Raw genomic sequence first — 15558 nt, forward strand, 5'->3', positions numbered from 1 at the left:
CCACAACCATCTTCCCTCTCACCTGGTCTCACCTATCACCTCCCAGCTTCTCACTTCATCCCCCTCTCCCCTCCCCAACCATCTTCCCTCACACCTGGTCTCACCTATCACCACCCAGCTTCTCACTTCATCCCCCTCTCCCCCCCCAACCATCTTCCCTCTCACCTGGTCTCACCTATCACCTCCCAGCTTCTCACTTCATCCCCCTCTGTCCCCCAACCATCTTCCCTCTCACCTGGTCTCACCTATCACCTCCCAGCTTCTCACTTCATCACCCTCTGTCCCCTCAAACATCTTCCCTCTCACCTGGTCTCACCTATCACCACCCAGCTTGTCACTTCATCCCCCTCTGTCCCACAACCCTCTTCCCTCTCACCTGGTCTCACCTATCACCTCCCAGCTTCTCACTTCATCCCCCTCTCCCCCCCCCCAACCCTCTTCCCTCTCACCTGGTCTCACCTATCACCACCCAGCTTCTCACTTCATCCCCCTCTCCCCCCCCCCAACCCTCTTCCCTCTCACCTGGTCTCACCTATCACCACCCAGCTTCTCACTTCATCCCCCTCTCCCCCCCCAACCATCTTCCCTCTCACCTGGTCTCACCTATCACCTCCCAGCTTCTCACTTCATCCCCCTCTCCACCCCCAACCATCTTCCCTCTCACCTGGTCTCACCTATCACCTCCCAGCTTCTCACTTCATCCCCCTCTGTCCCCTCAACCATCTTCCCTCTCACCTGGTCTCACCTATCACCTCCCAGCTTCTCACTTCATCCCCCTCTCCCCCCCCCCCCAACCATCTTCCCTCTCACCTGGTCTCACCTATCACCTCCCAGCTTCACACTTCACGCCCCTCTGTCCTCCAACCATCTTCCCTCTCACCTGGTCTCACCTATCACCTCCCAGCTTCTCACTTCATCCCCCTCTCCCCTCCCCAACCATCTTCCCTCTCACCTGGTCTCACCTATCACCTCCCAGCTTCTCACTTCATCCCCCTCTCCCCTCCCCAACCATCTTCCCTCTCACCTGGTCTCACCTATGACCTCCCAGCTTCTCACTTCATCCCCCTCTGTCCCCCAACCATCTTCCCTCTCACCTGGTCTCACCTATCACCACCCAGCTTCTCACTTCATCCCCCTCTGTCCCACAACCATCTTCCCTCTCACCTAGTCTCACCTATCACCTCCCAGCTTCTCACTTCATCCCCCTCTGTCCCCCAACCATCTTCCCTCTCACCTGGTCTCACCTATCACCACCCAGCTTCTCACTTCATCCCCCTCTGTCCCACAACCATCTTCCCTCTCAACTGGTCTCACCTATCACCTCCCAGCTTCTCACTTCATCCCCCTCAGTCCCCCAACCATCTTCCCTCTCACCTGGTCTCACCTATCACCACCCAGCTTCTCACTTCATCCCCCTCTCCCCACCCCAACCCTCTTCCCTCTCACCTGGTCTCACCTATCACCTCCCAGCTTCTCACTTCATCCCCCTCTCCCCTCCCCAACCATCTTCCCTCTCACCTGGTCTCACCTATCACCTCCCAGCTTCTCACTTCATCCCCCTCTCCCCCCCCAACCATCTTCCCTCTCACCTGGTCTCACCTATCACCTCCCAGCTTCTCACTTCATCCCCCTCTGTCCCCCAACCATCTTCCCTCTCACCTGGTCTCACCTATCACCTCCCAGCTTCTCACTTCATCCCCCTCTGTCCCCTCAACCATCTTCCCTCTCACCTGGTCTCACCTATCACCACCCAGCTTCTCACTTCATCCCCCTCTCTCCCCCAACCATCTTCCCTCTCACCTGGTCTCACCTATCACCTCCCAGCTTCTCACTTCATCCCCCTCTCCCCCCCCCCAACCATCTTCCCTCTCACCTGGTCTCACCTATCACTTCCCAGCTTCTCACTTCATCCCCCTCTCCCCACCCCAACCCTTTCCCTCTCACCTGGTCTCACCTATCACCTCCCAGCTTCTCACTTCATCCCCCTCTGTCCCCCAACCATCTTCCCTCTCACCTGGTCTCACCTATCACCTCCCAGCTTCTCACTTCATCCCCCTCTCCGCCCCCCAACCATCTTCCCTCTCACCTGGTCTCACCTATCACCACCCAGCTTCTCACTTCATCCCCCTCTGTCCCACAACCATCTTCCCTCTCACCTGGTCTCACCTATCACCTCCCAGCTTCTCACTTCATCCCCCTCTCCACCCCCAACCATCTTCCCTCTCACCTGGTCTCACCTATCACCTCCCAGCTTCTCACTTCATCCGCATCTGTCCCCCAACCATCTTCCCTCTCACCTGGTCTCACCTATCACCTCCCAGCTTCTCACTTCATCCCCCTCTCCCCCTCAACCATCTTCCCTCACACCTGGTCTCACCTATCACCTCCCAGCTTCTCACTTCATCACCCTCTGTCCCCACAACCATCTTCCCTCTCACCTGGTCTCACCTATAACCACCCAGCTTCTCACTTCATCCCCCTCTGTCCCACAACCATCTTCCCTCTCACCTGGTCTCACCTATCACCACCCAGCTTCTCACTTCATCCCACTCTGTCCCACAACCATCTTCCCTCTCACCTGGTCTCACCTATAACCACCCAGCTTCTCACTTCATCCCCCTCTGTCCCACAACCATCTTCCCTCTCACCTGGTCTCACCTATCACCACCCAGCTTCTCACTTCATCCCACTCTGTCCCACAACCATCTTCCCTCTCACCTGGTCTCACCTATCACCTCCCAGCTTCTCACTTCATCCCCCTCTCCCCTCCCCAACCATCTTCCCTCACACCTGGTCTCACCTATCACCACCCAGCTTCTCACTTCATCCCACTCTGTCCCACAACCATCTTCCCTCTCACCTGGTCTCACCTATAACCACCCAGCTTCTCACTTCATCCCCCTCTGTCCCACAACCATCTTCCCTCTCACCTGGTCTCACCTATCACCACCCAGCTTCTCACTTCATCCCACTCTGTCCCACAACCATCTTCCCTCTCACCTGGTCTCACCTATCACCTCCCAGCTTCTCACTTCATCCCCCTCTCCCCTCCCCAACCATCTTCCCTCACACCTGGTCTCACCTATCACCACCCAGCTTCTCACTTCATCCCCCTCTCCCCCCCCAACCATCTTCCCTCTCACCTGGTCTCACCTATCACCTCCCAGCTTCTCACTTCATCCCCCTCTGTCCCCCAACCATCTTCCCTCTCACCTGGTCTCACCTATCACCTCCCAGCTTCTCACTTCATCCCCCTCTGTCCCACAACCATCTTCCCTCTCACCTGGTCTCACCTATCACCTCCCAGCTTCTCACTTCATCCCCCTCTGTCCCACAACCATCTTCCCTCTCACCTGGTCTCACCTATCACCTCCCAGCTTCTCACTTCATCCCCCTCTCCCCCCCAACCATCTTCCCTCTCACCTGGTCTCACCTATCACCACCCAGCTTCTCACTTCATTCCCCTCTGTCCCCCATCCATCTTCCCTCTCACCTGGTCTCACCTATCACCTCCCAGCTTCTCACTTCATCCCCATCTGTCCCACAATCATCTTCCCTCTCACCTGGTCTCACCTATCACCTCCCAGCTTCTCACTTCACCCCCCTCTGTCCCCTCAACCATCTTCCCTCTCACCTGGTCTCACCTATCACCACCCAGCTTCTCACTTCATCCCCCTCTCCCCCCCCAACCATCTTCCCTCTCACCTGGTCTCACCTATCACCTCCCAGCTTCTCACTTCATCACCCTCTCCCCTCCCAACCATCTTCCCTCTCACCTGGTCTCACCTATCACTTCCCAGCTTCTCACTTCATCCCCCTCTCCCCTCCCCCCCAACCATCTTCCCTCTCACCTGGTCTCACCTATCACCTCCCAGCTTCTCACTTCATCACCCTCTCCCCTCCCAACCATCTTCCCTCTCACCTGGTCTCACCTATCACTTCCCAGCTTCTCACTTCATCCCCCTCTGTCCCCCAACCATCTTCCCTCTCACCTGGTCTCACCTATCACCTCCCAGCTTCTCACTTCATCCCCCTCTGTCCCACAACCATCTTCCCTCTCACCTGGTCTCACCTATCACCTCCCAGCTTCTCACTTCATCCCCATCTGTCCCCCAACCATCTTCCCTCTCACCTGGTCTCACCTATCACCTCCCAGCTTCTCACTTCATCCCCCTCTCCCCCCCAACGATCTTCCCTCACACCTGGTCTCACCTATCACCTCCCAGCTTCTCACTTCATCACCCTCTGTCCCCTCAATCATCTTCCCTCTCACCTGGTCTCACCTATCACCACCCAGCTTCTCACTTCATCCCCCTCTGTCCCACAACCATCTTCCCTCTCAACTGGTCTCACCTATCACCTCCCAGCTTCTCACTTCATCCCCCTCAGTCCCCTCAACCATCTTCCCTCTCACCTGGTCTCACCTATCACCACCCAGCTTCTCACTTCATCCCCCTCTGTCCCACAACCATCTTCCCTCTCAACTGGTCTCACCTATCACCTCCCAGCTTCTCACTTCATCCCCCTCAGTCCCCTCAACCATCTTCCCTCTCACCTGGTCTCACCTATCACCTCCCAGCTTCTCACTTCATCACCCTCTGTCCCCTCAACCATCTTCCCTCTCACCTGGTCTCACCTATCACCACCCAGCTTCTCACTTCATCCCCCTCTGTCCCACAAACCTCTTCCCTCTCACCTGGTCTCACCTATCACCTCCCAGCTTCTCACTTCATCCCCCTCTCCCCCCCCCCAACCCTCTTCCCTCTCACCTGGTCTCACCTATCACCACCCAGCTTCTCACTTCATCCCCGTCTCCCACCCCAACCATCTTCCCTCTCACCTGGTCTCACCTATCACCTCCCAGCTTCTCACTTCATCCACCTCTCCCCTCCCCAACCATCTTCCCTCTCACCTGGTCTCACCTATCACCTCCCAGCTTCTCATTCATCCCCCTCTGTCCCCTCAACCATCTTCCCTCTCACCTGGTCTCATCTATCACCTCCCAGCTTCTCACTTCATCCCCCTCTCCCCACCCCAACCATCTTCCCTCTCACCTGGTCTCACCTATCACCTCCCAGCTTCTCACTTCATCCCCCTCTCCCCCCCCCCAACCATCTTCCCTCTCACCTGGTCTCACCTATCACCTCCCAGCTTCTCACTTCATCCCCCTCTGTCCCCCAACCATCTTCCCTCACACCTGGTCTCACCTATCACCACCCAGCTTCTCACTTCATCCCCCTCTGTCACACAACCATCTTCCCTCTCACCTGGTCTCACCTATCACCTCCCAGCTTCTCACTTCATCCCCCTCAGTCCCCCAACCATCTTCCCTCTCACCTGGTCTCACCTATCACCTCCCAGCTTCTCACTTCATCCCCCTCTGTCCCCCAACCATCTTCCCTCTCACCTGGTCTCACCTATCACCTCCCAGCTTCTCACTTCATCCCCATCTGTCCCCCAACCATCTTCCCTCTCACCTGGTCTCACCTATCACCTCCCAGCTTCTCACTTCATCCCCCTCTCCCCCCCCCCAACCATCTTCCCTCTCACCTGGACTCACCTATCACCACCCAGCTTCTCACTTCATCCCCCTCTGTCCCCCAACCATCTTCCCTCTCACCTGGTCTCACCTATCACCACCCAGCTTCTCACTTCATCCCCCTCTGTCCCCCAACCATCTTCCCTCTCACCTGGTCTCACCTATCACCACCCAGCTTCTCACTTCATCCCCCTCTGTCCCCCAACCATCTTCCCTCTCACCTGGTCTCACCTATCACCACCCAGCTTCTCACTTCATCCCCCTCTGTCCCCCAACCATCTTCCCTCTCACCTGGTCTCACCTATCACCACCCAGCTTCTCACTTCATCCCCCTCTGTCCCCCAACCATCTTCCCTCTCACCTGGTCTCACCTATCACCACCCAGCTTCTCACTTCATCCCCCTCTCCCCCCCAACCATCTTCCCTCTCACCTGGTCTCACCTATCACCTCCCAGCTTCTCACTTCACCCCCCTCTGTCCCCCAACCATCTTCCCTCTCACCTGGTCTCACCTATCACCTCCCAGCTTCTCACTTCATCCCCCTCGCCCCACCCCAACCCTTTCCCTCTCACCTGGTCTCACCTATCACTTCCCAGCTTCTCACTTCATCCCCCTCTGTCCCCCAACCATCTTCCCTCTCACCTGGTCTCACCTATCACCACCCAGCTTCTCACTTCATCCCCCTCTGTCCCCCAACCATCTTCCCTCTCACCTGGTCTCACCTATCACCGCCCAGCTTCTCACTTCATCCCCCTCTGTCCCCCAACCATCTTCCCTCTCACCTGGTCTCACCTATCACCTCCCAGCTTCTCACTTCATCCCCCTCTCCCCCCCCCCAACCATCTTCCCTCTCACCTGGTCTCACCTATCACCTCCCAGCTTCTCACTTCATCCCCCTCTCCCCCCCCCCAACCATCTTCCCTCTCACCTGGTCTCACCTATCACCACCCCAGCTTCTCACTTCATCACCCTCTGTCCCCTCAACCATCTTCCCTCTCACCTGGTCTCACCTATCACCACCCAGCTTCTCACTTCATCCCCCTCTGTCCCACAACCATCTTCCCTCTCAACTGGTCTCACCTATCACCTCCCAGCTTCTCACTTCATCCCCCTCAGTCCCCTCAACCACCTTCCCTCTCACCTGGTCTCACCTATCACCTCCCAGCTTCTCACTTCATCACCCTCTGTCCCCTCAAACATCTTCCCTCTCACCTGGTCTCACCTATCACCACCCAGCTTCTCACTTCATCCCCCTCTGTCCCACAACCCTCTTCCCTCTCACCTGGTCTCACCTATCACCTCCCAGCTTCTCACTTCATCCCCCTCTCCCCCCCCAACCATCTTCCCTCTCACCTGGTCTCACCTATCACCACCCAGCTTCTCACTTCATCCCCCTCTCCCCCCCCCCAACCCTCTTCCCTCTCACCTGGTCTCACCTATCACCACCCAGCTTCTCACTTCATCCCCCTCTACCCCCCCAACCATCTTCCCTCTCACCTGGTCTCACCTATCACCTCCCAGCTTCTCACTTCATCCCCCTCTCCACCCCCAACCATCTTCCCTCTCACCTGGTCTCACCTATCACCTCCCAGCTTCACACTTCATCCCCCTCTGTCCCCTCAACCATCTTCCCTCTCACCTGGTCTCACCTATCACCTCCCAGCTTCTCACTTCATCCCCCTCTCCCCCACCCCAACCATCTTCCCTCTCACCTGGTCTCACCTATCACCTCCCAGCTTCACACTTCACCCCCCTCTGTCCCCCAACCATCTTCCCTCTCACCTGGTCTCACCTATCACCTCCCAGCTTCTCACTTCATCCCCCTCTCCCCTCCCCAACCATCTTCCCTCTCACCTGGTCTCACCTATCACCTCCCAGCTTCTCACTTCATCCCCCTCTCCCCTCCCCAACCATCTTCCCTCTCACCTGGTCTCACCTATCACCTCCCAGCTTCTCACTTCATCCCCCTCTGTCCCCCAACCATCTTCCCTCTCACCTGGTCTCACCTATCACCACCCAGCTTCTCACTTCATCCCCCTCTGTCCCACAACCATCTTCCCACTCAACTGGTCTCACCTATCACCTCCCAGCTTCTCACTTCATCCCCCTCAGTCCCCCAACCATCTTCCCTCTCACCTGGTCTCACCTATCACCACCCAGCTTCTCACTTCATCCCCCTCTCCCCACCCCAACCCTCTTCCCTCTCACCTTGTCTCACCTATCACCTCCCAGCTTCTCACTTCATCCCCCTCTGTCCCCCAACCATCTTCCCTCTCACCTGGTCTCACCTATCACCTCCCAGCTTCTCACTTCATCCCCCTCTGTCCCCTCAACCATCTTCCCTCTCACCTGGTCTCACCTATCACCACCCAGCTTCTCACTTCATCCCCCTCTGTCCCCCAACAATCTTCCCTCTCACCTGGTCTCACCTATCACCTCCCAGCTTCTCACTTCATCCCCCTCTGTCCCACAACCATCTTCCCTCTCACCTGGTCTCACCTATCACCACCAAGCTTCTCACTTCATCCCCCTCTCCCCCCCCCCCCAACCATCTTCCCTCTCACCTGGTCTCACCTATCACCACCCAGCTTCTCACTTCATCCCCCTCTGTCCCACAACCATCTTCCCTCTCACCTGGTCTCACCTATCACCTCCCAGCTTCTCACTTCATCCCCCTCTGTCCCACAACCATCTTCCCTCTCACCTGGTCTCACCTATCACTTCCCAGCTTCTCACTTCATCCCCCTCTCCCCCACCCCAACCATCTTCCCTCTCACCTGGTCTCACCTATCACCTCCCAGCTTCACACTTCACCCCCCTCTGTCCCCCAACCATCTTCCCTCTCACCTGGTCTCACCTATCACCTCCCAGCTTCTCACTTCATCCCCCTCTCCCCTCCCCAACCATCTTCCCTCTCACCTGGTCTCACCTATCACCTCCCAGCTTCTCACTTCATCCCCCTCTCCCCTCCCCAACCATCTTCCCTCTCACCTGGTCTCACCTATCACCTCCCAGCTTCTCACTTCATCCCCCTCTGTCCCCCAACCATCTTCCCTCTCACCTGGTCTCACCTATCACCACCCAGCTTCTCACTTCATCCCCCTCTGTCCCACAACCATCTTCCCACTCAACTGGTCTCACCTATCACCTCCCAGCTTCTCACTTCATCCCCCTCAGTCCCCCAACCATCTTCCCTCTCACCTGGTCTCACCTATCACCACCCAGCTTCTCACTTCATCCCCCTCTCCCCACCCCAACCCTCTTCCCTCTCACCTTGTCTCACCTATCACCTCCCAGCTTCTCACTTCATCCCCCTCTGTCCCCCAACCATCTTCCCTCTCACCTGGTCTCACCTATCACCTCCCAGCTTCTCACTTCATCCCCCTCTGTCCCCTCAACCATCTTCCCTCTCACCTGGTCTCACCTATCACCACCCAGCTTCTCACTTCATCCCCCTCTGTCCCCCAACAATCTTCCCTCTCACCTGGTCTCACCTATCACCTCCCAGCTTCTCACTTCATCCCCCTCTGTCCCACAACCATCTTCCCTCTCACCTGGTCTCACCTATCACCACCAAGCTTCTCACTTCATCCCCCTCTCCCCCCCCCCCCAACCATCTTCCCTCTCACCTGGTCTCACCTATCACCACCCAGCTTCTCACTTCATCCCCCTCTGTCCCACAACCATCTTCCCTCTCACCTGGTCTCACCTATCACCTCCCAGCTTCTCACTTCATCCCCCTCTGTCCCACAACCATCTTCCCTCTCACCTGGTCTCACCTATCACTTCCCAGCTTCTCACTTCATCCCCCTCTCCCCACCCCAACCCTTTCCCTCTCACCTGGTCTCACCTATCACTTCCCAGCTTCTCACTTCATCCCCCTCTCCCCTCCCCAACCATCTTCCCTCTCACCTGGTCTCACCTATCACCTCCCAGCTTCTCATATCATCCCCCTCTGTCCCACAACCATCTTCCCTCTCACCTGGTCTCACCTATCACCTCCCAGCTTCTCACTTCATCCCCCTCTCCACCCCCAACCATCTTCCCTCTCACCTGGTCTCACCTATCACCTCCCAGCTTCTCACTTCATCCCCATCTGTCCCCCAACCATCTTCCCTCTCACCTGGTCTCACCTATCACCACCCAGCTTCTCACTTCATCCCCCTCTGTCCCCCAACCATCTTCCCTCTCACCTGGTCTCACCTATCACCACCCAGCTTCTCACTTCATCCCCCTCTCCCCCCCAACCATCTTCCCTCTCACCTGGTCTCACCTATCACCACCCAGCTTCTCACTTCATCCCCCTCTGTCCCCCAACCATCTTCCCTCTCACCTGGTCTCACCTATCACCTCCCAGCTTCTCACTTCATCCCCCTCTCCCCCCCCCCAACCATCTTCCCTCTCACCTGGTCTCACCTATCACCACCCAGCTTCTCACTTCATCACCCTCTGTCCCCTCAACCATCTTCCCTCTCACCTGGTCTCACCTATCACCACCCAGCTTCTCACTTCATCCCCCTCTGTCCCACAACCATCTTCCCTCTCACCTGGTCTCACCTATCACCACCCAGCTTCTCACTTCATCACCCTCTGTCCCCTCAACCATCTTCCCTCTCACCTGGTCTCACCTATCACCACCCAGCTTCTCACTTCATCCCCCTCTGTCCCACAACCATCTTCCCTCTCAACTGGTCTCACCTATCACCTCCCAGCTTCTCACTTCATCCCCCTCAGTCCCCTCAACCACCTTCCCTCTCACCTGGTCTCACCTATCACCTCCCAGCTTCTCACTTCATCCCCCTCTCCCCCCCCCCAACCCTCTTCCCTCTCACCTGGTCTCACCTATCACCACCCAGCTTCTCACTTCATCCCCCTCTCCCCCCCCAACCATCTTCCCTCTCACCTGGTCTCACCTATCACCTCCCAGCTTCTCACTTCATCCCCCTCTCCACCCCCAACCATCTTCCCTCTCACCTGGTCTCACCTATCACCTCCCAGCTTCTCACTTCATCCCCCTCTGTCCCCTCAACCATCTTCCCTCTCACCTGGTCTCACCTATCACCTCCCAGCTTCTCACTTCATCCCCCTCTCCCCCCCCCCAACCATCTTCCCTCTCACCTGGTCTCACCTATCACCTCCCAGCTTCACACTTCACCCCCCTCTGTCCCCCAACCATCTTCCCTCTCACCTGGTCTCACCTATCACCTCCCAGCTTCTCACTTCATCCCCCTCTCCCCTCCCCAACCATCTTCCCTCTCACCTGGTCTCACCTATCACCTCCCAGCTTCTCACTTCATCCCCCTCTCCCCTCCCCAACCATCTTCCCTCTCACCTGGTCTCACCTATCACCTCCCAGCTTCTCACTTCATCCCCCTCTGTCCCCCAACCATCTTCCCTCTCACCTGGTCTCACCTATCACCACCCAGCTTCTCACTTCATCCCCCTCTGTCCCACAACCATCTTCCCACTCAACTGGTCTCACCTATCACCACCCAGCTTCTCACTTCATCCCCCTCTGTCCCACAACCATCTTCCCACTCAACTGGTCTCACCTGTCACCTCCCAGCTTCTCACTTCATCCCCCTCTCCCCACCCCAACCCTCTTCCCTCTCACCTTGTCTCACCTATCACCTCCCAGCTTCTCACTTCATCCCCCTCTGTCCCCCAACCATCTTCCCTCTCACCTGGTCTCACCTATCACCTCCCAGCTTCTCACTTCATCCCCCTCTGTCCCCTCAACCATCTTCCCTCTCACCTGGTCTCACCTATCACCACCCAGCTTCTCACTTCATCCCCCTCTGTCCCCCAACAATCTTCCCTCTCACCTGGTCTCACCTATCACCACCAAGCTTCTCACTTCATCCCCCTCTCCCCCCCCCCCAACCATCTTCCCTCTCACCTGGTCTCACCTATCACCACCCAGCTTCTCACTTCATCCCCCTCTGTCCCCTCAACCATCTTCCCTCTCACCTGGTCTCACCTATCACCTCCCAGCTTCTCACTTCATCCCCCTCTGTCCCACAACCATCTTCCCTCTCACCTGGTCTCACCTATCACTTCCCAGCTTCTCACTTCATCCCCCTCTCCCCACCCCAACCCTTTCCCTCTCACCTGGTCTCACCTATCACTTCCCAGCTTCTCACTTCATCCCCCTCTCCCCTCCCCAACCATCTTCCCTCTCACCTGGTCTCACCTATCACCTCCCAGCTTCTCACATCATCCCCCTCTGTCCCACAACCATCTTCCCTCTCACCTGGTCTCACCTATCACCTCCCAGCTTCTCACTTCATCCCCCTCTCCACCCCCAACCATCTTCCCTCTCACCTGGTCTCACCTATCACCTCCCAGCTTCTCACTTCATCCCCATCTGTCCCCCAACCATCTTCCCTCTCACCTGGTCTCACCTATCACCTCCCAGCTTCTCACTTCATCCCCCTCTCCCCCCCCCCAACCATCTTCCCTCTCACCTGGTCTCACCTATCACCACCCAGCTTCTCACTTCATCCCCCTCTGTCCCCCAACCATCTTCCCTCTCACCTGGTCTCACCTATCACCACCCAGCTTCTCACTTCATCCCCCTCTCCCCCCCAACCATCTTCCCTCTCACCTGGTCTCACCTATCACCACCCAGCTTCTCACTTCATCCCCCTCTGTCCCCCAACCATCTTCCCTCTCACCTGGTCTCACCTATCACCACCCAGCTTCTCACTTCATCCCCCTCTCCCCCCCCCCAACCATCTTCCCTCTCACCTGGTCTCATCTATCACCTCCCAGCTTCTCACTTCATCCCCCTCTGTCCCCCAACCATCTTCCCTCTCAACTGGTCTCACCTATCACCTCCCAGCTTCTCACTTCATCCCCCTCTCCCCCCCCCCCAACCATCTTCCCTCTCACCTGGTCTCACCTATCACCACCCAGCTTCTCACTTCATCCCCCTCTGTCCCCCAACCATCTTCCCTCTCACCTGGTCTCACCTATCACCTCCCAGCTTCACACTTCATCCCCCTCTGTCCCCCAACCATCTTCCCTCTCACCTGGTCTCACCTATCACCACCCAGCTTCTCACTTCATCCCCCTCTGTCCCCCAACCATCTTCCCTCACACCTGGTCTCACCTATCACCTCCCAGCTTCTCACTTCATCCCCCTCTCCCCCCCCCCCAACCATCTTCCCTCTCACCTGGTCTCACCTATCACCACCCAGCTTCTCACTTCATCACCCTCTGTCCCCTCAACCATCTTCCCTCTCACCTGGTCTCACCTATCACCACCCAGCTTCTCACTTCATCCCCCTCTGTCCCCCAACCATCTTCCCTCTCACCTGGTCTCACCTATCACCTCCCAGCTTCTCACTTCATCCCCCTCTCCCCCCCCCCAACCATCTTCCCTCTCACCTGGTCTCACCTATCACCACCCAGCTTCTCACTTCATCACCCTCTGTCCCCTCAACCATCTTCCCTCTCACCTGGTCTCACCTATCACCACCCAGCTTCTCACTTCATCCCCCTCTGTCCCACAACCATCTTCCCTCTCAACTGGTCTCACCTATCACCTCCCAGCTTCTCACTTCATCCCCCTCAGTTTCCTCAACCACCTTCCCTCTCACCTGGTCTCACCTATCACCTCCCAGCTTCTCACTTCATCCCCCTCTCCCTCCCCCCCCCAACCATCTTCCCTCTCACCTGGTCTCACCTATCACCTCCCAGCTTCTCACTTCATCCCCCTCTCCCCCCCCCCAACCATCTTCCCTCTCACCTGGTCTCACCTATCACCTCCCAGCTTCACACTTCACCCCCCTCTGTCCCCCAACCATCTTCCCTCTCACCTGGTCTCACCTATCACCACCCAGCTTCTCACTTCATCCCCCTCTCCCCCCCCAACCATCTTCCCTCTCACCTGGTCTCACCTATCACCTCCCAGCTTCTCACTTCATCCCCCTCTCCCCCCCAACCATCTTCCCTCACACCTGGTCTCACCTATCACCTCCCAGCTTCTCACTTCATCACCCTCTGTCCCCTCAACCATCTTCCCTCTCACCTGGTCTCACCTATCACCACCCAGCTTCTCACTTCATCCCCCTCTGTCCCACAACCATCTTCCCTCTCACCTGGTCTCACCTATCACCTCCCAGCTTCTCACTTCATCCCCCTCTCCCCACCCCAACCATCTTCCCTCTCACCTGGTCTCACCTATCACCTCCCAGCTTCTCACTTCATCCCCCTCTCCCCACCCCAACCATCTTCCCTCTCACCTGGTCTCACCTATCACCTCCCAGCTTCTCACTTCATCCCCTTCTCCCCCCCCCCAACCATCTTCCCTCTCACCTGGTCTCACCTATCACTTCCCAGCTTCTCACTTCATCCCCCTCTGTCCCCTCAACCATCTTCCCTCTCACCTGGTCTCACCTATCACCTCCCAGCTTCTCACTTCATCCCCCTCTGTCCCCTCAACCATCTTCCCTCTCACCTGGTCTCACCTATCACTTCCCAGCTTCTCACTTCATCCCCCTCTCCACCCCCAACCATCTTCCCTCTCACCTGGTCTCACCTATCACCTCCCAGCTTCTCACTTCATCCCCCTCTGTCCCCCCAACCATCTTGCCTCTCACCTGGTCTCACCTATCACCTCCCAGCTTCTCACTTCATCCCCCTCTGTCCCCTCAACCATCTTCCCTCTCACCTGGTCTCACCTATCACCTCCCAGCTTCTCACTTCATCCCCCTCTGTCCCCCCAACCATCTTCCCTCTCACCTGGTCTCACCTATCACTTCCCAGCTTCTCACTTCATCCCCCTCTGTCCCCTCAACCATCTTCCCTCTCACCTGGTCTCACCTATCACCTCCCAGCTTCTCACTTCATCCCCCTCTGTCCCCTCAACCATCTTCCCTCTCACCTGGTCTCACCTATCACCTCCCAGCTTCTCACTTCATCCCCCTCTGTCCCACAACCATCTTCCCTCTCACCTGGTCTCACCTATCACCTCCCAGCTTCTCACTTCATCCCCCTCTCCACCCCCAACCATCTTCCCTCTCACCTGGTCTCACCTATCACCTCCCAGCTTCTCACTTCATCCCCATCTGTCCCCCAACCATCTTCCCTCTCACCTGGTCTCACCTATCACCTCCCAGCTTCTCACTTCATCCCCCTCTCCCCCCCAACCATCTTCCCTCTCACCTGGTCTCACCTATCACCTCCCAGCTTCTCACTTCATCCCCCTCTGTCCCCCAACCATCTTCCCTCTCACCTGGTCTCACCTATCACCTCCCAGCTTCTCACTTCACCCCCCTCTGTCCCCCAACCATCTTCCCTCTCACCTGGTCTCACCTATCACCACCCAGCTTCTCACTTCATCCCCCTCTCCCCCCCCAACCATCTTCCCTCTCACCTGGTCTCACCTATCACCTCCCAGCTTCTCACTTCATCCCCCTCTCCCCCCCAACCATCTTCCCTCACACCTGGTCTCACCTATCACCTCCCAGCTTCTCACTTCATCCCCCTCTCCCCCCCCCCAGCCATCTTCCCTCTCACCTGGTCTCACCTATCACCTCCCAGCTTCACACTTCACCCCCCTCTGTCCCCCAACCATCTTCCCTCTCACCTGGTCTCACCTATCACCACCCAGCTTCTCACTTCATCCCCCTCTCCCCCCCAACCATCTTCCCTCACACCTGGTCTCACCTATCACCTCCCAGCTTCTCACTTCATCCCCCTCTCCCACCTCAACCATCTTCCCTCTCACCTGGTCTCACCTATCACCTCCCAGCTTCTCACTTCATCCCCCTCTCCCCCCCAACCATCTTCCCTCACACCTGGTCTCACCTATCACCTCCCAGCTTCTCACTTCATCCCCCTCTCCCACCTCAACCATCTTCCCTCTCACCTGGTCTCACCTATCAACTCCCAGCTTCTCACTTCATCCCCCTCTCCCCCCCAACCATCTTCCCTCACACCTGGTCTCACCTATCACCTCCCAGCTTCTCACTTCATCACCCTCTGTCCCCTCAACCATCTTCCCTCTCACC

This window comes from Hemitrygon akajei, chromosome 10 (genome assembly GCF_048418815.1).
Source record: "Hemitrygon akajei chromosome 10, sHemAka1.3, whole genome shotgun sequence".
Lineage (NCBI taxonomy): Eukaryota > Metazoa > Chordata > Chondrichthyes > Myliobatiformes > Dasyatidae > Hemitrygon > Hemitrygon akajei.